We start from the raw sequence: 27880 nt of genomic DNA on the forward strand, positions 1-27880 counted from the left end.
AAAAAAAAAAAAAAAAGAAGCCTGAGTGAATTAGAATAATTTGCATAAGACCTTGATTTTTCTTTTGAGAACTTCAGGAAACTATTACACTTCTGGCACATTGCCTCTATCACTTTTTGCCACCTCTCTCTTTTTTTTTTTAGGGCTTAATTTTATTTTCAAAGAAGGGAAGCAGCTTGGGAGCAAATATAACAAAGAAGTATTGAGAGCGACTCTCATAATAAAGCCCTGACTACACTCACTTCACTGACAAATCTCTTAGCCAAATTCCACTCCGACAATCAAACAACAATAAAAACTGAAGCTTGGTTGCAGAGGTCATTAAAATTTGCATTGCACTCATAAAAATGGAGTTAATCCTTGATTCTTGCCCAAATTCCAGGATAACTATAATACATATTATCCTCTATGCAATTTTCAAGTGGAAAAGCTACTGCTTGGGTAATTTTGTAATATTGCGTAAAATATATAAGGTTGAATAGGATGCTTTGCAGAGATTAGTCAGGCCTCTCTGAAATGCAGCTTTTCAGAGGTAGTTGCATTTCWCTAGTGAGTTAGCAAACCCTACAGAGAACAGAGTACAGACTGTCTTATGCTTTGTGAAATCTTGTCGATGAAATGCAGTGTGTAATTGTAACGGTGCAATTGTTATATATGCTGAGTAAGACTGAATGTAAAAATTTCATCCTTCATTTAAAAACCATTAAATTAATTCTATTAAGTCAGAGGAATTTGGCCCTCGGTACATTTTATGAAAATTCACTGAAATAACCTTACACTAATTCTTAACTGTGCATGTTTAGCTAATCAACCACTTTATTTCATATACAAACTGCCCTAAAAAGCTCAACATTAATTATTTATGAACTGAAGCCCTCTCTTTTCCCAAAGCAGCAATGAACTGAACATAAACGGATTCAGCCCGGGGTCACTGACAAAGGATATTTTTTTCCACAAGTGTCACGCAGACCCCAATACCTTGAAGTCCCTGGTAAGTTCTCTAGGAAGTGGTTAGACCTTAAGCCATAACACTGGAGAAAAATCATGCTTCATCAGTTTTGTGGCGCTGGTATTTCACTCTGGAGCCGTTAGTCAGGCACTTTGCACAAATTCATTCAGAAAAGGTGAAGGTGAATTTGTCCTTTGCTATAAAAAACATGTAAGCACATCTTCCCCCTCATGAGCCCTGCTGCTAATCAAGAAGAAAACGACCTCCAGCTCCTACCAGCTACTGTTAGCCCAGCCAGTGTGGGCTGGTCCTTTCACATTGAGTCCCAWACAGAACAGCTGCCTGTGCAGTACCATGACAGCTGCTACTGAATGGGCTACGCTAACAGAACATGACATAAGGTCTGCCCCAATACAGCCCGGTGCAGACAGAACYGTGTAAGTGGGAATCAACTTTTCAAATCCTCCAGATTGTAGCTCCTCTCTCAGTTGAACAGAAGAGTTCTCTTAGGAAAGAAACCTTCACAAATAGCACGATTGCTTCAGCAGGACTTACCTTGCATGGCAGACTGATCTGTTAGTTCAAGTAGTCAGAGAAGCAAGTGGTTTAGCATTATATGTTTAAACCRTTAAAGAACAATACCCAGAAATCTCATGCTATCAAGAAACCAACTATGTTTGCATCATAAAAATAAGTCCATCATTCCAATACACATGGGAAACAAATGATGATATCCCACCCTATACAAGCAGTAAGACTTCCATGGACAGAACCTCCCTACTTTTCATGCTTCTTGCTCTCCTCGGAGTCCAACTGATTTCTAATGGGAATTTTACTCGCTACAAGAATTATGATTTAGTCTTGGTTTAAAACCACCAGAACATGTACGTAGCGAGCAAYAAGATTGGAGAGTGTGAAGCTCTGAAATAGGGACTATTGAACTGATGGTGCTTCTCCTTGCACCAYGGGCTACGGAAGGAGATGCAATGACAAACAAGGGAGGAGATGCACCCCAATTTTTGGCATGGGAGGTTCTGGAGGAGGTGGAGGCTAGTGGGAGGTAGGACGGGCAGGCTGTTACCTGCAGTACGAGCTGCTGCCAGGCGGTTGCCAGTGGCTGCCCATTGCCAATGTTGCAAATGCTCATTCGGTCTGCTGGCTGATTGGCACGCTCAAGTTGCAGGGAGACATTGCGCCGCTCTTCCTCGAGTGCCCGGGTCAGCCGCTCAAAACGCGCCTCCTGCTCCTTAACGGAGGCTAAAATGCTGGCAGCAGACCTTATATCATAGTCATCCATGCTTTCTTTGAAATGCTCCTGCCTGTTAACTGACCAGGGCAAATGGAAAGGGTTAGGTAAAGGGGTAGGAGAGGGCACAGGTCAGAGGTGAAGAATAAAAATGCACATTGTTAGTCACCCTGCTAGAAGAGCCTTTGCTCCAGGAAGCAAACTGCTTTGCTSTTTGAAAAGACTTCATTTCCAGCCACCGATTTCATTTTAAATTAAATGTAATTAAGCCAAGGCATTGCTGTTCAAAAAAAGAACACATGCTCACCTTGGAGAGAATTCCTTTGATCTTTTTTTTTCTGAAATTGCTCTGTCTGACAAGGATTTTTCATCCCTCTTGMAAAGCTAATTTCACTGTGTAAACAGTAATGTAGTTAAAAAAAACTATACAAAAAAAAAAAAAGATATGAGGAACACAACCTTTCTCAGTACAGACACCTGGAATTTTTGCCTTTTACAGGCTAAATGAGAACTGTAACAGAGTTTTATGGTACCAGAAAACAGTTGTGTCCATTTTTTCCAAGTGAACCGAGCCCCCTAAATTTAGCAAGCAGTGGCTAAAAGTAGTTTTCATTTTTAAATTGCAGAAGTTAACACTGCAATATGGAAAACCTTTCTAAGTGCAGACAGTGCAATTGCAGTTGAAATGTGCATGATGATTTCAGCATGGCAGCCAGTGAAACAGTCCTTCATGCAGCTGTTTGCTAATAATGTAAATGAAGAAAACAAAATCCYAAATCAAATATCTCCCACGGAAAACACACAGGACTGCTTGTGTCTCAAATTCAGGAAAAAAGGCAGAAAGCCAAAACCCAGCTATGTGGGATATATCTTCTACCTTATGTCATCTCTAGCAGGTAAAGTAAATCATTTCATTCCACTGAAAACCCTACTGCCAGCTTTACTGTGTGTGCAGGAGAACAAAGAGCTTGCTCTGAGCTGCTAAGAGCTACAGAAGTTAGAAATTGTCCCTTTGGTGCTTCCATAAGAGCTGCACGTCTTCTGCAAAATTTGTAGGAACTCATAAGCAACCCTGTAACCCTCTTCTCTTCTGTCAAAATTGATTGAAAACAACCCAAACTAGGCCCAAAAGACACCATGGGCAAAGGAAAGAGATACCAAAGCAAGGATATACACCTTTATTCCATAGGAAATTACCTTACAAGTTTAACTATTGCTCCATGGGCCATGGTTAACTCCAAAGGAGTTACTTTGGAGACAAAATCACACTGGATTCTAGACAAGGACTACTACTCTGTATAATTCTCATAATGGTCATCTATAACAATGATTTGAGCCTTTCATCTCTACGGACCAGTGAGTGTTATAATAGAATATAAAGGCTTTTCTTATGCACACATTGATTTAATTTCTACTGATATTCTGGAAGAAAACCCGAAAGTACCACAGCACTACACTCCAGTCAGAACACAGAGCAAGCCGCCTGCTTCAGGAATCTCCCACTCTGATCCTTGTTTTGCAAAGCCAGATCATTAGCAGTGTCCCCAACCTTCAGATAGTGCTTTAATGTCTTCCCAGGAGGACTGCAACCTTGTATAAGAAAGTCTACACRAAAAGACCACACGATGGGGGACAGCGCTGTGTGAGTCACCTGCTGCAGCACAGCCTGCTGTAGGCCCAGCTTCTCATGCYGTAGGCCCAGCTTCCCATGCCATAGGCCCAGCAGTCTCCCATGGCAGAGCTATGGGAAAACACAGCCAAACTTTCTGGATGGATGTGAGCTGGCTCGCACACAGAAGGCTGCACTGGAGGAGGAGGAGGATATATCTGCATGTTCTGCCCCGCTGCCTCAAGAGGCCAAGGCAGGGTAAGGAACTGGCCGGACTCCACAGCCAGCCCTGGCTGGTCCCATGGGGGAGCACAAAGGAAGGGATAACTCATGGTCCTTTTGTCCAGCTCCTGGTGTATCTGCTCAGGGTCAAGGGTCTTAATATGGACAAAGAACCTGGAGAATATTATACTGAAAAAGACTGCAATCCTACATGCAGAAAGAGGGAAAAACTAGCTTCTAGCTTTCTTCAGTGCTARTGGTTCAGTGCATGGTACAGTCCTGTGCACAGTGTCTGGGCGCACCATGACCAGGGCTCTGTAATGCTGCTCTTCAGAGGCTGTAAGAGCATTTAGAGGCTGGTCCTTCTCGCTGGCTGTGGGTAGCTCACCTGGTAAGTCAGAACCTCCTTTGTTTTCTCCAGCCCTAACTACATTAATCTCATGTTATGAACATGGCAGCCTAATGCTCCTTTAGTTCTTGCTCCTCTAGTTTAAATGCGGGCTCAATTGGATCTTGGATGTACATGACCCTGGATGAAATGCTTCTTTTGCAAGTTAACGGATCAGTAGACCCCTATGGAAATCATAATAAGGATTGGTTTTGGCTAAAGAAATTTCTCTCACAAAAAAAAAGAATTGTTTGAAAATTGACTTAGCCATGACAAGGTAGGCAAGTGTAACACCCGCCAGAAGGAAAGAGAAACCCAGCACCGAGGTTCTCAACACAAGGTCAGGATTGAGCTCTTTGGGGAAGTCATCACTGCAGAGCTAMTCATGCATTCTCCAATAACTTACTGTGTTCCCTCATGCAGACCAGAGTTTCATCTAAAACCAAATCCTACAAATTAACCTGCGTCGGATTAAACTTAAGTATTTGGCCTATAACTAAAATACAGCTCTTTTCCAGCTGGTCTGGAAAGGTCTCCATTACCTTTTAGAAGCTCAAGAGGTTGGATGAGCTAACTGCAAAAAGTGAATCAATTMAGAATGTGGGAGGAAGATGACAGGATGTGAGCTACAATAACTAATTCAAAACAATGCATTCCCTTTAGAGTAGATTATCAATTTTTTCATTCTAAGGGAACTCATTACCAACAGTGCCCTGAAAAACTGAAAGAACCTCCTGTAATACATGATTCTGAAGCAGTAACAGCTTTAATAATAAAAGCTGTAGCTGATGATTGAGCTGATGTACAACTTTCAAGTCACATTTTGAGAATATGACAAAGATCTCATTGAGAAGTTTCTTAATGAGGTAGAAGCACTTGATGCCACACATGAGAGAACCTAGAAAAATTAGGTTCTATAAATGGTACAAATCTCTAGAGAACTATAGAGATCTCTGTGCAGGAAATAAAGTGTAAACCTCCTTACAGCCATAAATACTATGCTTCTTTTCTCTGTGCAGAGAAAAGCATAGGCAGAAAATAAACTGTATAAATTTTCAGATGTACAATTAGTGACCATAAAAATCCTGATTGCTATGCAGAAAACTGCAGCAGAACCAATAACTGCCCTGTAAGAACCACTGGACAAAGAGAGACTTAYGCATTTCAAATGATTCATTAGCAGATAAATACTTGCATGCTGTTGATTGCACTCCCAATTATTTACCCAGGATTTCAACAATTTACATTATCAGCAGTCTAGACTAGGAGAGTAAAAATCAACAACAAAAAATAGTACTGACTCATAAGCTAGTTACTCAGGCTGCCACTTGCACTTTGCTACCATTTGTAAATAGATTAAAATACATTGAAAAGCCTATAAATAAATGAAAATATTTGACCTATAGCAGCCAGGTAAAGATTATTCCTTAGGCTGCATTTCTAAACCCAGCAAACACATGCCTGAAGAATGTCAACAGTTATGCCCACAGCAGCGAATCCAGCATTTACTGCCTGTGTCATTTTAAACATATTATTATTGTGGTGCATTAAAGCTGAAGCAAAATAAGAGGATCCATTTTTCCTCGTTTGCTCATAGGAAGAACTAATGCATCAAGCAGCCTCTGTAAGTCAATACAGTTTAAGTGCTCAGTAGGGATAAAAATCACCCCTGTGCAGAGTCAGAAAGGGGCCTGTGACCAACAACCCAACTCCTCCCTCTGGTGAAGGGTCTTGGGGACACTGGACACGTGGTCCCTTTCAAACGTGACTTAGCTCTGTGCCCTGATTTTGCTACTATGGGATAGTCAAAGAGTTCTCAAAGAGCCTCTTGGATAACCAGGGTCAAGCGGTACAAGAATTGGGCACTAAGTCCAAACAGTCACTGAAAAAGTTCAAATCCCAATGAAATTTGAGAGCATTGGAGAGAGTAGTGTCCACTAGTCAGTCACAGAGTAACTCAAAGCTTCCTCACCGATGAGAGGAGAAGTGGTTCTCAGTACACGCAGGAGATTCTTCAGGCCCAGGAGTCTGCAAACTGAACCTGGCCACGCCACTATTGCTCTCTCTGAACCCGGTTCAAATCCACTAAATCCTGCTAACAAGGAGCAGTGCAGTGAGGAACTGCTCACAAGCAGTAATGCTGYGCAGGTGGACAGAGCAAATCAGAGGCTGTACAAGCAAGCATGAAGGAAGGCTGTGAGCGTGCATGGCAACAGCAGCTATGCGACTCTGCACGGAGCAAATCCAGCCAAATACAAGCAAAAATAGGGGTTAAATAATCTATGGGATTGAAGCATAACACATGCTAATCATATTTTCACCCTCAAGTGCCACAATAGACAAGCAGCATTAAATGACTGTTAGCCCCCATGCAGTATCAGAAAGCATGCAGAGAAAACAAGCAATACACACCTAGTGGACTGGGGGATCTGAATGTTAAAGATCTTGTGGCATCACCCACTAGGACTAGAAAAGTATAGACAAAGCAGAAGAGCAGCCTCGAGCAGAACAGCTATAAGACACAGGAAAGAGAAGAAAGTTAGTTAATAAGGTATCATGGCCGATTTTGCACACAGTCATTTCACAAGTTCTACTTCCTGAGCTAAATAAATTATTTATTATACTGTTTCTGCCCTGATGTGCAAGGAAAAAAAAAAACCATCATTCAGAGAAGAGTATCTCAAGGAGACAGCTAAGGAAAACTCCAGTGGTTAATCTGATTTGTTGTCCAGTAATCAATAATTGCATTTTTGTACGACAGCTACTGTTAACCTCTTTATTTGGGGGAAAACTCTAGACTGAATCAAGGATTYTGAACAGTACAAAACTGGATATTGTTGCCAAATATTATAAAACACAGATACCTAACCTCAGGTTCTCCAAAATAAGAATAATTGTATCAGCAAATAATCTTAGGCTCAATATTCAGCATGAGTCCCCAAATGGCTCAAAATTGTCTTACMGATATCTACTAGAAAGGGTAGATTCATTTCTAAAATAAGCACACTATACAATAATTTGTATTCAATTCCCATTTTTTACCTGCCTTTAATCTATTCCTATAGGAAACTTACGTGAAAGTCCTATTTTGGATATTAGCTCTTGCTTGTAGTTTGGTAAATCTCTTTTTTGTTGTTGGTGGCGGGTGTTTTGTTTTGTTTTCATAAAATTCTGCCTGTAGAGATTCTGCCTGTAGAGATACGTAGCACCAAAACTTCTCTGGGTAAGGGCTACACATTTAGTGGCTGTTTTTGCTAGAGGCTGTACAGGACAGAATCCATTTCACTCAAACCATGGTTCACTGAAACAGTATCTCTGGTTTTAAGCCTACCACCACATCAAAAATGCTGCAACCACATGGCATGAGGTACAGAGCCAGTACAAACTTACTTTGCTGGTTCAAATGTATTAGGGCATTTTTAAAGCGTCATTTTGCCCCAGAAGATTTATGCTTAATCAGGTACTGTCTGCCTTCTTCAAGCCAGCATAAACAAAATTTCTTGTGTTTTGGCCAAATTACCAGAAACACGATCCTTTCTTTGCATGGATCTAATCTTAAAGAGCATGAAAGTACTATGTCAAATACCTGGTTTTCCTTAAGCCMACAGAATTAAGCTCAGGGCTCAAAGACTGCAAAGGTGCCCAGAGACTAAAGTCGGCAGAGAGAAACAGAGAGGGGGAGCCCAAACAAGAGAGAAAGGCCAGATTTGGAATAAATGACCTGAGGGATTAAGCATAATTCAGTTTCTCCAGACAGCAGGAGCAACATTTTGCAAACCCAAATATACATTGCATGTAATAAGTTGTGAATAAGCCACTCTGCAGACCTTATAGAGGAATCTATCCCGAGTCCAGCTCCTCTCTGTGTCGCTGCTGTGGTTGACTGCACTTTAATTTGACCCTTACGTGGCAATCGCCACCAATGAATAGCAATGAGGAATTCACAAAGCAAGAGATTTCAATATAGTTCTCTCATAGGCACCAGCAGACATACTGTGTTGGTGTCAAAAGAAACAAAAAAGGCTGGTTAGGGCTTTTTTTGTTCCTTTGGACAGAAGCAGTCTGTGAAACAAGGTTTCAACTAGGGAAGGAACAAGGGCAGGGGAAATGCTAACAGGAAAACTGCTTGAGAAGGAGCTTTGGATTCTAAAGGATACGTCAGTGAACCCTGCAGCTCGACAGTTCTATTACTGCAGAAAAGTTCATGTAAAATACTTGAGATTTTACATCAGGAGGAATTTTCCTCCAATCGGTACCAGCAATACTATTATACAAGAATAATACACTACACTATGGTTTTGGCAACACCAACAAAAAGAATCCAGACACACATACATCTTGGTAGGCATAATATAATCCTCACAATTTACACACTGCAGATTTGGCTCTGGTCAGAAGAAACTTCATATCTTATAACTGACAATAATGATTCCCAGCTAGTATAAAATAATATTCTAATTAGCCTCTTAATTAAAAGCATTATGTTATATTAACTTGTAAAATATTTTATTCCCAGCAAAACAGAGCATGACTCAGACAACCAMGTTTTTAAACATGTTCTTTCAGAAGGTACGTGTCTGGCAACTAGAGCAGGGGACAGGGAAATGGGATTCTTGGGGTTGGGGGGGGGGAATATTGTTTTATCCAAAGTCCTACTATAATTATATATACCAGAAAGCCTTGGGCAGGTCACCTAACCTCCTCATTATTTGCCCAACTACCGTAGATCATGAGGTTGGCATTCATATTTGTAAAGCAACTTGACATCCTTGATCGAAGTGATCTTTCTCCTTGTCACACTAATTAAAAACACATGCTTCRTGTCTATACTCAGAATCTGGTGCATGAAAACCAATATATTGAACCAACAAAGTACTCCTAACACAGATAACATTTCTCTGGCAAAGCTGCATTCTGTATCACTATAATGATGCCAACTTTAATAGGCCTGAAGAAAGTAAATTTTACAGCAGCAGGTGTATCAACAACCTTGAGTGCCATTTTCAAAAGAAATCTGTAGTGCAGATATTACTGCATTCCATCATTTTAAAAACAGTATACAGTCTTGCATGGATTCACCTGTGCTTGTTTAAATGACACCAGTCATGGTCCTTCTACACCTTCCTTTAGGATCTGACTCTCCACTTTAGCTGAGCTCACTTCCAGGGTGTTTTTCTGCCTAAACTTCTGTACAGTGTTTTCAAGGCTAGGTGATATTGCACTCACACAGCTTTAATTAAACTGTAGCTCAATTTCCCTAATACAATACATTCCTATTGCTGTAGCTTACTCCCAAATGAAAAGAAAAAATTAATTATAGCAATACAGAACACCTTTATAACAAATGTATTCATATAATAGCACAACTAATTCAGGAAACCATTAAACCTCAAGTTGAACTATTTTTATGGGGGTAATTTTTAAGTCTGTGCTTTAGCCTAGATGTAGTTTTACCAAATGCAACAGTTTCCATCATTTATAGACCAGAAGAGGATAGTGGTACCTCTCCAAAGCAGAGCTCTTGTTCTTTAGGACCTAAGAACTTCTCTACACTGAGCAAGCTGAAGCCTTAAATCACAGAGCTCGTTATGCCACACTTCCTGCAAAGATCAGTGTTTGTGTTAATTAACCATAAAACAGCATGGCAAAGTGTCATCACGTTACCTCACACTTACTAAGTGTCCACACTAAGGTTTAATGAGGTATGTGAGGGGCTATAAATTCACTTTGTGTGCTTGAAGTTCTCTGTGTAAACAAACCCTCCATTTATTTCTTCAAGTGAGTATCTAGGTGGAACAGGTTTAGGAAGAAGTCTCCTGCACATGCAAAGACTGAGCAATGTAGCGATGGCTCAGTTCCGACTGCAATACGAGTCTGCAGAACATGGAACAACAACAAGAGATTTTCAACTGTCACATTCATGTCAGCAACTGTTAATTCTGTCAGCTCAGCCAAGAAAACTGAAATACTAATGACATTAATTATTTCATTCCCAACTTAGAAAATCTGTAATTTGCACAGCTTAATTTCTATGTATCTACTTCAGTGCTGCTAGTGGGGAATATTTGGGAGTGAACACTTTTTTATCCCTCAAATCAAGAAGCTAAGCCTGAAGCGTCCAGCTGAGTTGAACTATTTGCACAAATCTTATAAAGCCAGAAAAATTCAGAACATTCTGATATGTTCAGCAGCAGATTTCTGCAATTCCTTTTACTTAATATTGTACATTCATGCAAATGCCAATATTTACATATACCTAGCTACTTTGATATTTTTCTATTTTCTTTGTTTTGTTTTACTACAGAATTAAAATGTAATCTATTGGGACAATGTTACCATACATGGTACCATTTTTATCTGGAAGTTAAAGCTAGAATGAATAAAAAAACATCCTGCCATCTCTTTTGGAACATAACTAGCACATTTGCTGCTTCTCAGACCTCTGACACTTTCCCTTTGTGCCTTGGATCTTTCCAAATGTGATTGCTACCAAGTTGATTAGTTCATAGGCCAATCCCTTTAATGCCCTCGAACACATGCCATTGCATCCTAAAGCTGCTGCATGCCATTGATTTTTGAAGTCTCCCCCACTGAAATCAATAAGCAGCTCTACTTCAAAACGGATTGCACTTTACAGTCCCTTGCTGATTCATGTATATTCAGGCTTCCAAGTATTCTCATGGCTGCTTTTAGCAGCAGCTGTATGTACCAAGGCTCCCTCACTTCCTCTGACCTCGATTTGATTCTCACCGACACACAAACAGCCAATCTGTAGCTATCCAGGCAAACTTGTAAATAGTCTAAAATGGTTATGGTGGAATTTTCTTACAAATAGTATCTTCCAAATAACTAGAAAAAAAAACTCTAAAGATTATATGAAGGCTAGATAGTATCAGCGTATAAATTAACTATACATGCATTCCATATAGGCTCAGTACATAGCACTGTATTGATAGACTGGGTCTGATCTCACTGTCAACAAAAATTCTTCTTTACTAGAGGCCACCCTTGCAAACAGTGCCACCAAAAATCAATAGGTCTATTATTAGAACAAGGTTGTTTCAATGAGAAAAAGAGAGACATCAACACCTAAAGCAGCATCGTTGGTAGCTTCGCTCTGCAGTTTCTTCCTAGTATTTTACAGCCTGGCTTCAACAATATAAAATCTATTTTGGGTATTGTTCTAATATTAAAGAATTATTTCCACAGAATTAAAGGATTTCTCTGAACAAGATTTTAGTATCCTTATTTTTCTTGAACCCCTAGATGCTTTGAGTTTTGATAAAAGGGCATCCACTACATGAGAAACGCTACTGATAGCATTGCAGCCTGTAGCTGTCTATGTGCACTGAACTACAGCTGAGAACAATCATATTCCAACGTTAAATCTCCATTTTGAAAAATGCAGGATTAAGAGACTGACAGGATTGGCAGCAATTTCCACAGCCAGGCCAGTTTCTCCTTGACAAAAAAGAACAACTAAAATATTAGGCAGGGCTGGAAAATCTTGCAGAWGGTCACAGTCATCCTCTCACAAAAGATTATTGTGCTATCTTCTAACAGTGGTAAAATAACACAATGGCAAGCAACAAACATCAGGGCAGCTATTCAGTTAAGCAGGCCAACAGCCTGCTTCATCTATTGCAAATGCTACAATAAATGTGTTAATAGTGTATTTAAACCAATAGACATCAGTTAAAAATGGTTATTTCAATACACAGTTTGAGGGGAGAGAGAAATCCAGCTGCAGCCCCACAGAACAGGCAGTGTTTGCGTTCGTGTCTCAAATGACTTATTCCCACCATGAAGAGTTAACTGCTGCTATAAATAGCACTGTGCAGGCACAGCAACAAAAAGCCCTACTTATTACTCATAAGCAAAGCTAACCTGGGTGCTTGGACATCAGTAAAACTATTTTMATCTAAGGGAGTGAGCTTGTATGTTTTACATGTAGATCAAGCCCAGAGAGATAATTTGATTTCAGGCTATTGAGAGATTTCCTCTGCAGTTTCAGAAGAGCAGAGCTGCATGCTGCTAAATGAGATCTGTAGATTACAGTGGAAGAAAAGCTAATAAAACTGCCTCGCTCCGGTCCCGGGTAACAACGGATGTTTTGCAATTCTAGGGCTTAYGCTCTCAGGGTTTATGAGAGCATCTCTCAGTGCTTTTGAGATTAATGCAAATAAATGCATCAAAAGGGAAGAGATTGTTTTTTAACCCATCTGAATCAAATAATTACTAACCCCCTTACAGCATTTTATTTGAATAAACAAATTGGCACTGCTAGGAGAAATCACARTTCCAGAGAGCTCAAAACAAGCATCTTACTGGTGATTCTCTTACAGCTTGTAATAGAGAGAAAAAAAATCCTTCTCCTCCTTTTCTGAACACGCAACTTGCTTAACTCTTTCCCACTCACATCTAGTAGCTTGTGTGGCTTCCCTATTTCCCAAAACACAACTGGAAAGCTTAGTATAAACAGAAAAGAAAAAAGTCTATATTCATATTTAATTCTTGACACCACTAAATCAAGCAGCTTTTATTATCTGCTTAACCAATCCTACTCTCCCTTATTTCAGCCAGATTTAGACCTTGCATTGCTTTAAACCAGGAATAATATCAATGAAGAGGAGATTAAAGCAATACGAAAAGAAGGAAGGAAGAGAATGAGGACCATGGCTTTAATTCTCTCCAGTAACATCTGTTTCATTCTAAATCAACTACTTCTTCCACCAGGCTAAATTTGGAAGCCTGAGGCACTGTTACAATACACAGACTAAAACTATATATATGCTTTCTTCAATTGTGTGTGTAGATTTAAAGATGGGACAGACAGACTCTTTGGTATTTCAGTGTCTGTAAATTTGAAATGCAATCCAAGTTCATTTTACCTTGCAACTTCAGGATGCAATCCAAGTTTGCCCCGATTAACTCTACATCTTTTTAATCTTACAAGAGAAACGTGCATTTGAGAATTATTAATTAATATCTCAGCAAAATAACAAGCTCATCTGATGTCATGAATAATCATCTGGTTCATGCATAAACCATGTTACAGCAGGAAAAACAGATGCATTTTATTTGACATTCTCAAAGAGTGTCATAATTCCATATGATGGATTTTGGCACAGAGACATCTCTTACATCACCAGCAGACCAGTCTTTGTTACATATTGCAAAAACGTCCTGCTCCAGAACATAACTGCCTGTCTGAGGGGCAGCAACAACATTAGTAGGGCTGCCAGTTAACCTCTGTGTTCTCAGGTGCACAACGTGGTTGCATTTTAAGAGCAGAAACCTGGTAACAGGTAATGCTGAAGTCCCATCAGTCAAGCACATTGGCTTCTTTGGGGTTATATTTGCAGCCAAGCTGAGGATTCAGAGATCAGCGTGCAGGACATGTCTTGTTCATGTCACTGGGTAAATCCAGAAACCATAGTAACCTCATTGATTAGTCCAAAGTCAAAACATGCTTTATTTAGCTAGACTTTTCACTGGCATGAAACAGGAATACAGCACAGTGCACAGCCTACAAAAGTGTTGCCATCATGTATTTATCAAAACCAAATTTTATTACATCACTGAAAGCAGTGTTTTTTACAGCTCAGACCGATAACAGAAAATTAAAGAGAAATTACAGAAGTCCCTTAGTTCCACAGTTTTAATGTTTATCCTAGGTATTCCCTTCTTTCTGTTCTTCTCTCACCCTACCACTATTTCCAAAACAATTTCAGTAAGCCTTTAATAGAATAGAGATTGATGAGAGGTGTAAAAAGAATTTAAAATAATAAAAGGGCAATGAGTTAAAAACATAATAATGGCAAAGCAGCAAATTACTCAAGAGCAAAAGAGTATGTAAGCAACTGCATCAGTACAATACCTTTTATTGTGTTCCTTTCTTGTAGTGGCTTTAAGATAGAAATTCTCCTTTGGGTTGATGATAACTCTGTCAGAGAAACAAAGAAACATGACAAAAATAATTTTAATTCCATGTACTAGGAAGAGGGGAATATGTTTACATAACTGATAAAATTTATATAATACAGTGAAAATGCATCATCTCTAGCTCTCCTTGATTCTCCTGTCCACCGAGTCACGCGGGTGCACAAGAATACATTTCTTCAGACATCTCCCAACCATCACCTGAGATCTTAAGAAAATCCCTCAGAAGCCTACTACAGAAATTAAGCAGTTATTCCCAGCCCCTTGGTTTCTGTCCAAGTACCACCCATAGCTCATATGTCAAATGTCTGCATACTTAGAACTTGAATCCAAAATATATTTCGTTTCCCATTGAATTATAATTTAAAACACAAAAATGTTTCCTTCATAACCACGTACCACAACATTTTCAGTCATCCAGGTCTAAATACTACTGTGACTACTAGAGTCACTTTAGTGACTCTAAAAATGTAAACTGTGCCTATATAAATACACTTCATATGGCTTGACTTTTTTTTTCAGTCTACCAACAGGAAATAAGAAAAATTAGGAAAGGAAGAAATTAACCTTTGAAATTCATCAATAGGAACTCAATGTTTTTCAATAACTCATTTTTGTTTGAGCTTCTTATAGTATTCCCATTAGAGCCAAAGATTTCCCAGAAATTTCGCATGCAGATAATAGGCAGGATGTTTATGTCTCAGATTTCCAGTCTCCTTCCCTGTTTCTGAGACCAAAAACAGTCTTGAGGAGATGGTTCCTGCACATCATCCTTKCTTTGGTTTCACTGTCGGAAGTTTACCCATAAAAACAGAAACTGTTGCTTCCCCTCCACTGCCAGCCTCTAGCGGGGCTCCACTATCGCATCCTTCCCTTCTTCGGCTGGAAGGTGCAGAGAGGCCAAATAAATGTATCCGTGTCCAGCAGCTGGAAACCCTTTGGTGCTGTWACCAGTTAGATGCTAAAACAAAACGATGCATTTCTGATGTAAAATAGGTTTCTTTGAATGCAAGTTTCTTCTAGCTTATAACATGAGCATGGCCACTTCTCCCATGTAGGATAAGTTCATGCACTTTACTAAAATAATTCCCATTTTTAAAACAAGCAAATAACTTATGATTTATATTTAGCATCATATAGTGTAACCAACAACTACAGAAATAATGCTTTTTAAAATTTATTCGTCCTCCTTTCCCACCTGTGTTTTCCGTACTGGCTGTTCAAGGTCAGGAGGAGAGGCAGCTGAAGGCATTTGCCTCGAGCTGGGACATGCTGGTGACGTCTCAGATGCCCTCCAGCCTTCATGTATGGCCGAGGGGCATTTAACCTTCTTCTACCATATAATCTGGGAAGAAACTGCATTTTCCTACCTCACAAGATCTCGTAAGAGTAATATAAAAATATATAAATAAGTTCACCCGACTCAAATCACCCTTAGCAGCGCAACTGATCCTGGTATCATTTGTATCCTGATAGTATTTGATCCAAAATATAAATCATAATAATAATCATATAGAAATAAGGAATATAATAGGGGCAGTTATACCTGAAAAAAAATATTCCCACTCTGTTGCCAGGTCCCTTTCCTCCCATTTCATCTTTGTGAGATTTAAAAGCTAGGAGTCCTAAGAATTTAAAGTCATATTTAATGCCTATGTATTTGCTGCTAAAGAGATATCATCTCAATTTCTTGGCTGGAAAAGACGTGCAGCAATCAAAACTCTCTTTTGCTAGGATCCTCTCAAAAGTCTCTGCATAATTTCCAGTTGCAGTGAGACTGGACTCYTGATGGTAGGATCAGTCCGGAGACTGGGTGATTACCTCGCATTCTTTCTTCACGCTGCTTTCTTTTATGCTCCCCATAATTTAGTGCTTTGAGCTCTTCTTATTCTACAGAGCATCACTTTAGCTTCAGAGCTCATTGGCCAATAAAACATGGCCTAACCTGACCGTAAAAGCAAGTTTAGGAACAGGTCCTGAACATGTTATTTTTTAACCTTGATCCAACATTGATGTCAACATTAAGGTACAACAGTTTGGCAGAAGATAAAGTTCTGACTTTCTGAGCTTGGGTCACTTTGCTTTGACACAATCTATTGACAGATTAATTTTAGACAGTATGGGGCTAAGCCAAGATTTTACAAAGAGTAATAATAATAAAAATAATAAACAAGTCAATAAAGATTGAATGTTTTCCCCAAGTAATCATTACATTACACAAATCTGCTTATAGGAAAACTTAGCTGAAGCTTATGAATCTTCTAAATTCCATTTACAGTCAGACAAGGTTCAATACAACCATTCTCCACTCTTTTCCACTCATTCCAAACTGAGTTAAAAAAGGATCAGATTATGAAAGGAAGAGACCTGAAATGGCTGAAGTAGGAACATGGCTTATTCAAAATCCAAATCTTCATGGGTGTTTTGCTACTAACTCTAGAATAAGATGGTAAATATACTACTCACCTCTTTGCACAGAAAATATTTAAGGWTTTTGCATGGATAAGAATAGATGATCCAGACAAGTCTGAGGGAGGCTGCACTGCCACTGCARTATTTTCATTTTGTGGGTAAAGCAAAGAGATGGTGAGCAGGACTTGGGATGCAATCCCACCTGCATGGGCTACCTCATCCTGCAGGAGGGACACTATCCTGGCCTGGCCTCCTGTCAATGTGATGATCCCTGAGGTGCCTTCCAGGTCACAGAGTGTCACCCGGATCGGCTGTCACGGACAGACAACATCCCTCTTGTTGCATTCCCATGGCTGCAGAGTTGCTGACACTGGGGAACCAAGTCATGGTTCTCAACATGGGTTGAGAGCTTGAGCCTCAAATCCCAGCCAGCCCAGAGCTTGGTGGAGCTCACGGCTGCATCCCAAGTCCCGTTCCCAGCCCTTGGCTGTTGCGTGTTTGGCAACAGGGTCGGTACCAAGGGGAGAGGGTGAAGGGAGAGGAAAAGAAATCACCGGCTCTGAGCACATGACATTTAATAAAACACAATCTGTACTTCATTATGAAAATGCCGCTCCATTTCAGTAATACACATTTATCGCAGATTTTAATCAAGTATCTCACTGCTCTCAGATGAGAAAGGTGGAAAAAAATCTGTAATGCCTTTTCTAATTGCTTGTTCTCTCTCACTTGTAACTAATTACCCTAGTTACACTGCTAAGGGATTGAGCATTCTTACATTCACTAACCCCCAACCATTGCATTAAAAAAATAAATTCGATAATTAGTCTTTGGTTTTAATAATTCATTCCAATAAATATCTTCACAAAAAATACAAAAAAAATAAGCTACCACAATATCTAGACACCAATATGGCAAAACAGATGAGAAGATAAAGCACCAGAAAACAACGCGCCACAATCGGTGACTTCTAAAATCACACCCCAGCCATCACTAGGTTCCTTTCCCACTCCAGCTCACAAAAGTATAGTAACATAAGTTATTAAAACCTCTTTCTAGCATGGTGAGAACATGATTAGAAGAAGGGATACAGCGGGGCAAGTCTCCATGCTGCACCGTCACAAGTGACCACAACAGGGAGAGCATTCTTACACAAGCAGCAGGATGGGAAGCACCACAACAATCTGACCTACCACCCTCTCCTTCCACAGTCTGCTTTTGCATCATCTTCTAAGCCTGGACGGTGCTTCCGAACATGCATCACTACTTGCAGAGCATGACAGGGTAACCAGATGTGAGATGGTACCCTTGGAAAGGTGAAACATAAGTAAATCCATGGAATTCAGTGCACTTGGCTGTCCTACAATGTGCYTAGGGGTGGCATGAGATAGCTCGACACAAAGTCACTAATGAAACGCTGTCTGTGCTCCTGAGCAGAGCCTTCGTGGCGGCACAGAAAGAGGTGCAATTAAAACAGCTGAATGCGAGGTGAGCAGCAAAGTCTAAAGTGAGAGACAAATGGAAATAGAGAAGCTGGTGTGCACGGATAATCAGACTACTTTGCCATTCTGCTGCAAAGCTACTACAAGCAGCTACTGCAAAATCTTGCCAAGGGCATGGCTGCAAAAAGCCTGATCTTTGGCTCTTTGGTGGTTGCAATGAGTTTATCTCTATACTTGTGAATGTCTGACATTACAACAGTTAATGAAGAATTTGACTTTCCTGACTTATTTTACAACAGAATCCCAGCAGAATCCTGCAGAATCCCGGCTACAGCCCTCTCCGCACACCCAACACACTCTCAGTGGACTAATATTTCCCTTGCTTACAGCAGTACATCACAGATGGCATAACTTCAATTAACTTCACACTTACAGCAATGGAAAAGGGCCCAGTGGAAAAGAGCTCACTTGCTCCAAAGTTAAATTTGTCTGTCTATATTTGTTTTGTCTGTATTGACTGCAAGCAGCCYGTGTCCTCCAACTGTGTATCTTCCTGGACAGGAGCTTTGTCTCAGTCCACAGATTAATCTCCATTCGTATGCACAGAGCTGGAMTCTCTGCTGTGCTTTGCACCAACTGCAATTGCTTTTCTTAATCAAGAGACAAGGGCACGAGCAGAAGGAATCTGAGGCTTTTTCTGAAATTCCTCCTTCCTTCACCTTATATACTCATTCACTGAATTGCTGTTTTATTTCATGGAGAAATACAGGCTATTCCGACCAGCAACATAGCTTTTATACGCGCTCCCAGAGAGCGACCAGGAGGTACCTCTATGAACGAGCTCAGCGTGGGGTGTTTGCCCTCTCTCCCAGCTCGTGTCTGAACACACAAAGTGGCCGTGGGAAGCGAGATCTCTCCTCCTAAAGACRTGACACCAACACCCCAACCGCACAACACGCTCGCTAGCGATGCTGGGCGCTCACACTAATGCCTTCCATCAAGAGACACACCACAAGCTGCTCGATACTCTAACATTTATACTCAGTTATTGCTGCAAGTTAATGTAAAACATTATTTCTGTGCTAGTTAGGAGCCCAGAGTTTCCTTATGAACTCCTACTCACTCCTCATTATAATGCAAATTGGTGCATTAATATCACACAGGCCATCATTAATTAAATCAGCTGATACAAATGTGGACAAAGTTAGGGCAGAAACAGTGGCAAAACGCCTGGAAAGTGGTAGGAAACCCTCTTAACTGCTCAGTCACCAGCTCAACGTGTCTGCTGGGCAGATCTGCAGCCCATTCCGAATAAATGCTTTAGGTAATAGTAGCTATTGGCAGTAAAAATATTACAGCTGAGAGGGGAAACCCATGCATCACTATGCAGACTTGTCACAGGTAACAACTGTGGCTTTTTGAAATGTCAGAACTGAAAGGGTACAACAGTCTATAAAATATCACTCAAGTCATTACATGCAAACAATGTAAATCATTTATTAAGGAAATGTTGCCTGAATTAACCTGGGAAAAYGAGAGGCACCTATTTCCTGTGCAGCATTAATTTACGAATGAAGAAATTTCATATTAAAAAAAAAAATAGACGTACAAAAGTCAAGAGGTAGTATTTCCATGTAATGCAACATGATACAAACAAGTAAAGTTTAAGCTTAATCCTTTTTACCGAAGACAATTTTTGTGCACTTGCTAAATCATTGAGACGCCCAAGACATTTTGGCATTGTTAATATAGGACTGYGATTTTCTTCTAAGGAAACAGAAGGGTTAGGCTAAAACTGCAGTTTCTTGGTAGCACAAACTAAATGACAGTACTCCCAAGATTTGCTCTCTATCATGTCATATAGATTAGCAGCTGTACAGCTGGGAGACTTGCAATATTTACAAAGGAGTCATGAAATCCACATTTAGAAATGTTTAAATTTAATATACAATAATCTTCCTATGAAGACTCTCCTGAAGACAGATATCAGTACCATCCAAGTAATTCTGATTACAAACACAGACATCCAGGAAATGAAAAATAAATAGGTAATACACAGAATCCAGTAATAACCATGCATTGTATATAAGCAATAACCACGCATCRTACATTTGTGTGACGTATACCGCACACATTATATAATAAACAAAATTTTGTGCCAGCAACATAGTTTCTCAAGAATTTATTTGGTGAAAAAATGTAGATATAAAAAAAATTAACCAAATATGCATAAGAATTCATCAAACAATTAAACTAAAATGCAATGTTTGATCACCTTTTATATAAATTTTGAAAAGGAATTTTATTACCTAATACTCTAATATGGTGTTTCATTTAATTTAGCTGATGAATTCCCAAATTTTGCTTCCCAGGATGCTAAGTATATCCTTACCAAAGATGATAGCTTTTCAGGAGATAACTAGTCCCTTTACATGTATATGAACAAGATCAATTTATGCGTTTAAATGGAAGGTAGAAGTGACCTTTCAGAAAATTCCTAAAATTTTATCTTGGGGAAAAGAGAGGAAAAGAACGGAAAAGAGAAGAAAAGAGCAGAGGTTAAAGGCTGGCTTTGGTGGCAGGGCAGCTCACAGCAGCCGGCACCCCGGCTGCGGCAGGCTGCTTTCTCCAGGGGGGAAATTGCTCTCCGTGAAAGCCAGACTGTCTATTGACTTCTGTCATTATTTCCATGACTCTTTAGTCTGGATACAAATGGCAAAGTTAGGCCTGCAACTGCTACTTAATAACATCAAAATGACACTGAGGATCTTGCCGGAACATCAATAGGTTCTTAACAAGCTCTTGCATCCTGCTCTCTTGTGGGAGCAGTTGCACAAAGCCCAAGCTCTTCCCGTGTTCCATGGACAGGTTTGGGGCTTTTACCTGACTTGCTGCCAGGTTCATGGACCTCAGCTGGTGTCAGAGGCACCAGCACCCCAAAATGCTTCAGCCTTGAGGGTTATGACTGCTCCAGGGCACAGGGTGAGCCCAAGGGTGAAGGGGCAAGTCAAGAACTTGTGCTTGCTCCTAGGAGGGYTACGAGGACACCAGGCTCTGGGTTCCTGCTTTGGCACAGCAAAACAAAACCAGATTTTTTTTTTTTTTTAAATCTCGGTGGAATCACCCATCTGCCAATATATTTTATTTTAATGAATGCAATCACCATATACACATTTTAACAACTCCCAAACATTTATACTTTGCAAGGACTGCCAGGGAAATATCTCTGTCCCTTTCACATCCCTTCACTAAAGCATGCCACATTCAAGGCAGGGTTTGTCACTAACAGTCAATTGGTGAGATTAATTTTCTGTTAGGTAAAACCTAATTTAATTTCTTTTTTAACAGTACATTTTCTTTGTTGTTTTTATGCAGCAATACAYTGCACACACCAGCTTGTTCAGCTCCAAATGCAGGCTTTAGCTAGTGCTAAATAAACTAATAAACTTTCAGAATTGTAATTATTTGAATAAAACTATTTGAATAAAAAATATTTGAAAAAAACGTGCTTTGTAGAAAAACTATTTTCTAAATAAAACAGCAGGTTCTAGTTACTTGTACAAGTAATACACTTTCCTGTTAATAAATAACTTATTACAGAAAATATTTACATAATCAAATTCAACTTGAGTTACCATGTGATACAAATACCATTAAAATAGTCTAAAAAAATCACAATTAAAGATGTTCAATGCAGTCATCCCCTACCACAAAGTCACGAAAAGCCAAATGATCTTTGCTTAATGGCTGCATTCAACACTTGTCTGAAGAAGAAAAAAAGCAAGACACTCCAGCTGTGGATTTAGCCAAAGGTTTGTATTTAAATTTCTGGAGGCAACCTATTCAATTCTCTGCCATATTTAATTGAAATGTAGATGAAAAAGACTCAGAAAGCAAGCCTTCCCATTTGGCCCCTATTGAAAAAGGTTTTGATGAAGAGGGGAAAGGTCTTGCCTAAAGGAAAAGTGAAGTTTAATATGTGTTTGCCATGGCTACTCTAACAGGTTTTTAAACTAATTTATTGTAGAGTTAAATTATAAAAAGTGTCTTTAAATACCTCTTTCAGCACAGGCTTCCCAAGGCAACCTGGATTATTCAGATGTAGACTCTAAAAGGACCTTTGTTGACTATTTAACTTCACAAAAGAAAACTGCAATTTCCAATTAATACCTCGCTGTATTCATACAACACAGATGAGCTGCTCTAAACCAGCACAATGCTGTAACAATTTCATCAGGATGACAATAACCAGACGGGCTCTGCAGCCAACGCTGTCAGCTGCTCCCGCGTTTATCTGGCATCCTTGGAGAATGCTAATRCTGCCGCCCGCCAGTGGCGAACAGCTCCTGGCTTCAGGATGAAGCTGGCAAGGGCTCAGCTGGAAACACTAGGCAGCTACTAGATATTTTTTCAAGCTAGATAATTTATTACCTGAATTATGTATTTGAATAAAAACTTCAGTTCTTTCTGAGCATGCTAACTGCACCCCAATGGAAGACAAAAAGCATCTCGAAAAGGACCTTCACAGCAGTATATTGTGAAGAAAATTAGGACAATCTGTCTTAAATTAAGAAGTATAATTTTCTCTATGATTAGCATTTGTGCTGAGTACTCTTACCAGTCTATACTGTCATTTAGAACACAGCTAATGTAATTGCTGTTATAATAGCACCTCACCTCCGCAATTGCCACAAGACCTTTTATGAGCTAGATCACCATTATATTCTTAAAAGGTCAAAGGAAAGGAATGTAAAATACAAGTAGGCTCTGAGAAATCAAACAGGGGATGGCAGCTTGCAGAAGGTCAGAGCCATGAGCAGGAGACCAACCTTCTGAATCACAACCTAAGCCTTGACACACAAGTGATGCCGCCCTCTCTTAGGAAAGGACAACTTAGCCCTTAGCCTCATCTCCAATTCTTACAGTAAATATACATAAAGAAGCAGCTTTGAGCAAGAGCTTGAAATAAAAAGCTGGAAACATCTGGAGACSTTTTAGCAAAGCCACAGGATGCGCAGCATTTGCACAGAGGCTGGGACGTGGTGCATGCTCCAGAAGCCAAAGCGAGGGGATGCTCGTATATATGCAGAGTTAAACCACAGGGGCATTCGCATGCATGGTGACCAGGAGTGTCACATAAGCATGGCAGCTTCCAGAGGACAAATTCAGCTCAACAAACTACATAGAAATAGTTAAGATACTAAAAGGCATGAACARTCACATGATGGCTACTTCCAGATGTTCTGTCATTTTTTTAAAAATGGAAATAWTGAAGTATATATTTCCATTTTTTCTGCTGAAAAGTAATTTTATAAGTTCTATTTATTAATGGTGACCTAAMGGGTAAAGTTCACACCAAGTGTTGGGGGCGGAGGGGAAGGAGAAGAAAAGAAAAAGCCAGATCTCTAGCATAAGCTTGTCATGCACACATGCACATGAAACAATGTTTGTTAGCACAGATTAAACTCGCTAATATAAACAGCTTCTCTAAAATGAGGTGAAAATTGAAGGTGAAATAACATAGTAATCTAAAATAAAAAACAACTGCTAGAAAAATATATAAATAGCATCCGAACAGTCTACACTGTGAATGCAAAAGAGATGGCTATGATGAATACCAAAGGCAAAAAGAAATCACTCATGTACAATTGCTATAGATGAGAGCTCATCAACCCTTCCTGGCAAACACAGAGTTCACACATGAAGCAAAGATAGCTTGGTGAAGAAGAACATATTAAAAGTATTTGTATCCCAAGTCCCAGTACTCTTATAAGCATTATGCTTCATTTTAATATACTCAAATTGCTGGGTAGTCATAATGCTGAGGCTATTTAAAGATATGCTAATACATTCAAGCTTCAGTTTCTTCAAATTCTAGGATAAACAAGAGCAATTAAAATGTACAATATTAACTAGCGCAAAAGAAGATTATGTAAGCACTTATGATCTTACTTTAATTAAAACACACTAAATTTTAGGTGACCCTGTTTGAGTAWGGGGGCAGACTAGATGATGTCTAGAGGTCCCCCTTCCAACTTCAACCATTCCACAATTCTGTGAAATATTTGGGAGGATGGAATAACTAAATGGGAAAATATGCTGGGGTTCTGAGAGAGTAAAACAAGCAAGTATTTTAAAAAGAAGGGGGGGAAAAAGTAGTTATATTACAATACTTCCTTGTTTTTAAACCACAGACTCATGTACTGGAAAACTGGCAATTAAACTGATTCATCTAGTTCAGTGATAGCTGGATCTCAGAGTCCCAAATACTGCATTTTGCTAATACTGGAGGCACAAACAAGAGATAAATATTTCTATGAAAGGCCAGCTAACCCACTAAATAGCAAGCTGAGAGTACTGAAGAATATAGCACACACTGGAAAGCCTAACAATGAAATGTGCTGATAACCAAATAAATTTCTGAGTGGGAAGAACATGGAAAAACTGGCAAGGAAAGGAGCTTGAGAGCCACATTTCCAGTCTGCAACAGCAGCTGTGGTGCCGAGTGTAAACTGGCAAAATAAGCGTGTGCCAAATTGCATGGAACTAAAATCAGAAAAGTGTCAATAAATGCCTGATTTGTTGTATTTATCCCTCTCAGTGAGCGTGTTGCGTGACTGCTGTGATAACTTGCTTAGATAGATATAAAAAAGTATGAAATAGCAACAGAGAACCAAGATGAACATCTCTGAAACCAAATTCAGTGATTGCACAAAACTTGGCTTCTGCCAGAAAAGAAGAAAAACAAGCAGAAATAAAGAATGATAGCAGGAAAAAAAAAAGGTAAATACAGGTCAACAGTGAAAAAAAAAACCAGTCTGTTCTCTGCTATTTCGTCAGGAAAAAGGAATCAGTAGCTCCTATAAGAGAAATCAACAGGTAAATAATACAGAAATATTGTAACAATTCAGAAATATTTACACCATGTTCATTATTACAGTTCCTGCCAATGCTTATTTTGCTTTTAGGACTATTGAACAATCCTGTTAACGTTTGTATGTGTTGGTATAGCTGAACTTACACTACTTGAAAATTTCTATATGTAGCAGTATACCATTGATATGTCTGCTACATCACTTGTCAGTGTCATATATGCCTTCTCGGTTTTTTGTTTTTTCTTTTTTTTCCCCAAAATAAAGAGAAATAAAATGAGAACAAAAGAGATCAGAAAAACTCATAATGTCATTAAGATGTGCTTGAAGCTGTGGACACACTACACTGCACTCTTGATCTATCTGATATCAGATATGGGTGAAATATTGAGGCTTAAAACAACCTTTTTGTCAAAGTTCATTGTTCATTACAGTTCAAATTCAGTCCTCATTCACGGAATGGAGAAGGCAGAACAGAGAATGACATGACATGAGTGCCCACAACGTGGAAATAGAGCTGGCAGATCTGATTTTACCTCTGCCGGCCCTGACAGTGTCCTTACAACAGGCATCAAGTGTGATAAAACTGATGAATAGGTCTAACTGTCAAAAATACAGAGGCAATAACTCTACCACACAAGTCTGATTTGCATCTTAAATATTTATGACTTTCAGATTTAAGAGACAGTATGCAGCTGCACATCTGTTCCTTTAATCTGAATGAATGCCTTTTAATGTAAGCCGCAAAACATAATCATAGAATCATAAAAGGCTTAAGGTTGGAAGGGACCTCTGAAGATCATCTAGTCCAACCCCCTGCACACGCAGGGTCACCTAGAGCACGCGGCACAGGCTGCATCTAAGTGGGTTTTGAGGATACAATACCTCTTCACAACCTCTCTGGGCAGCCTGTTCCAGGGCTCTGTCATTCTCACTGTCAAGAATTTTTTCCTGTTCCTCTTAACTGAAAGAAATCACCAAACGCAGGAAGGCTTAAATCAATATGAATAAAAATTCACATTTAATGGGATCAAAAATCTAAGGCTAAGGCCACAATGAATCTTATCCTAATATTACTCCACCATGTTCACTGTCGTTAGAACCTGCTAATTGCAATAATCTTGCTGGTTGAAGTCCCAGTCTGACAATCTCTTTATGAAATATTGTTTAAGAATATGAACTGAGCTTTCATTAAGCTATCCAAGATACATGATTTTGAGGGACATATTTTAATTGTATTTGTGTCAATCACAAATCTCATCCAATTGTCATGGAAACACGCAGGCATTCCAATCAAGAGTCAAATGATTAACTTGGCTGCCAGAACAAAAGTTTTATAGGAGCAATTTACTGAAACTCTCTGGTTTGCATATATTAAGCTGAATGGAATCTAAGTAATCACAATGCTGCTGGACACAGTGCTCTGCCAAGACTTTAAATAGATTTAATACTTACATTTCCTATAGAGGACATGCATTATTCTGATTGTATTTAATCTTGCTGGATATTAAAGGGTATTATTTGAATCCTGTAAAACTCTCATGTTATTGTCTTTCTCTTCCAAGCACAAAGTCTGCCCTCAAACCTGATGTGTTTTGTAGGTAATTCAGAATTTGAGACACAAGCAAGGCATATAAGACTTGATGCATCACTTTTATAAGTATCAATGATATTTATTTGCAAAAGCAATTAACATGATATCCCTAAATCTTTGACAACTGATTTACAAAGCAGTYACATCAGTTGGTTTCCTAAGCTGGAAAACCAATTGCAACTCAGCTAATATGACTGCTTTAAGACCAATCAACTCCTCTAAGGTAACACAGAAAGCCAAGGAACCTAAAGACTCATAGGATTCCAGTAAGCTTCCTCACATGTGTTCTTTGATGGTCCTACGTCCTCCTTTCCTTTTATGTCGGTTTTCCAGTTCTTAAAWTTATTGCCCTGAACTCTGGTCACTCTTTACCTTAGTACGAATGTGCAAGTACAGGATATGTCTCTCCTTCTGCTATCCATGTTTTCATTGGGTTATCCTTCTTTTTGTTAATATCATGAATAAGTTATTGTAAGAGCACGTGCCAGTTAGGAACCAACAAGAATATACGAGTGTGCAGCCACAGGTGAGGAAGCCGCGGGCTCCTCGCCCGCACGCGTTCCCCATGCGGCGCGCACAGCGAGGCCGGCGTGCTCCTTGTTTCGTATGGACTGCACGGAGCCTGAGCACGTGCCTGCATTTGTTACAACATCAGCACCTGCAAATCCTGAACAACTGGTTAAGCCCCTGAAAAARGCCATTTGTCTGCTACCAAAAGCCAACCCTTTTAATGGGCAGCAGCTATTGATGCTTTTCCAAGTAATTCGCAGTACAAATGTCTGAAAAGAGAATGCTTTACAACCTGTAACGACATGATCATGCAAAAAGAGATTACTCAGACTGACTCTGAGTGTGAGCTCAGCTTCAGGAGCTGGCTGCTGTAATGAGTAAATACATTTTTACATTTAATTATATACACGTATGTAATCTGGATATCACAAACAAAGAATTCCCAGATTTCTCTGTTAATCTTCATTTCTCGACAATGCTCAAGCGCTTGCTTGTGGAAGACTTAATTTAGGTCAAACACAAAAAGAGCAGGTAAAGTGATCTTGCTGCATTCCAGCCTGACTACGTGGAAAGAAAATGAACTTGCTGAATTCTTCACAAMCTGCACAGGCAGCCGTCAGCAACACAGACTCGGAAGAAAGGCTTAAACCCCAAAGAAAACTGGAAATACTGCCTAATGTTGCAGAACCAGCTA

The 27880-nt window shown here is 39.6% G+C and overlaps 1 long non-coding RNA gene across 1 annotated transcript in view; it reads right to left on the reverse strand.

Moving 5' to 3' along the window:
- Window positions 1-2081: 2081 nt before the first annotated feature.
- LOC112946060 overlaps window positions 2082-27880 on the reverse strand; it is a 76451-nt gene continuing 50652 nt past the window's right edge. Inside the window, exons 2-4 of the long non-coding RNA XR_003249132.1 lie at window positions 14295-14360; window positions 6827-6926; window positions 2082-2275 (exon numbers count right to left, since the gene is read on the reverse strand). This is a non-coding gene — a long non-coding RNA (uncharacterized LOC112946060). The remainder of the gene's footprint in view (window positions 2276-6826; window positions 6927-14294; window positions 14361-27880) is intronic.

This window comes from Nothoprocta perdicaria, unplaced genomic scaffold (genome assembly GCF_003342845.1).
Source record: "Nothoprocta perdicaria isolate Ctin4 unplaced genomic scaffold, notPer1 scaffold_2, whole genome shotgun sequence".
Classification (NCBI taxonomy): domain Eukaryota; kingdom Metazoa; phylum Chordata; class Aves; order Tinamiformes; family Tinamidae; genus Nothoprocta; species Nothoprocta perdicaria.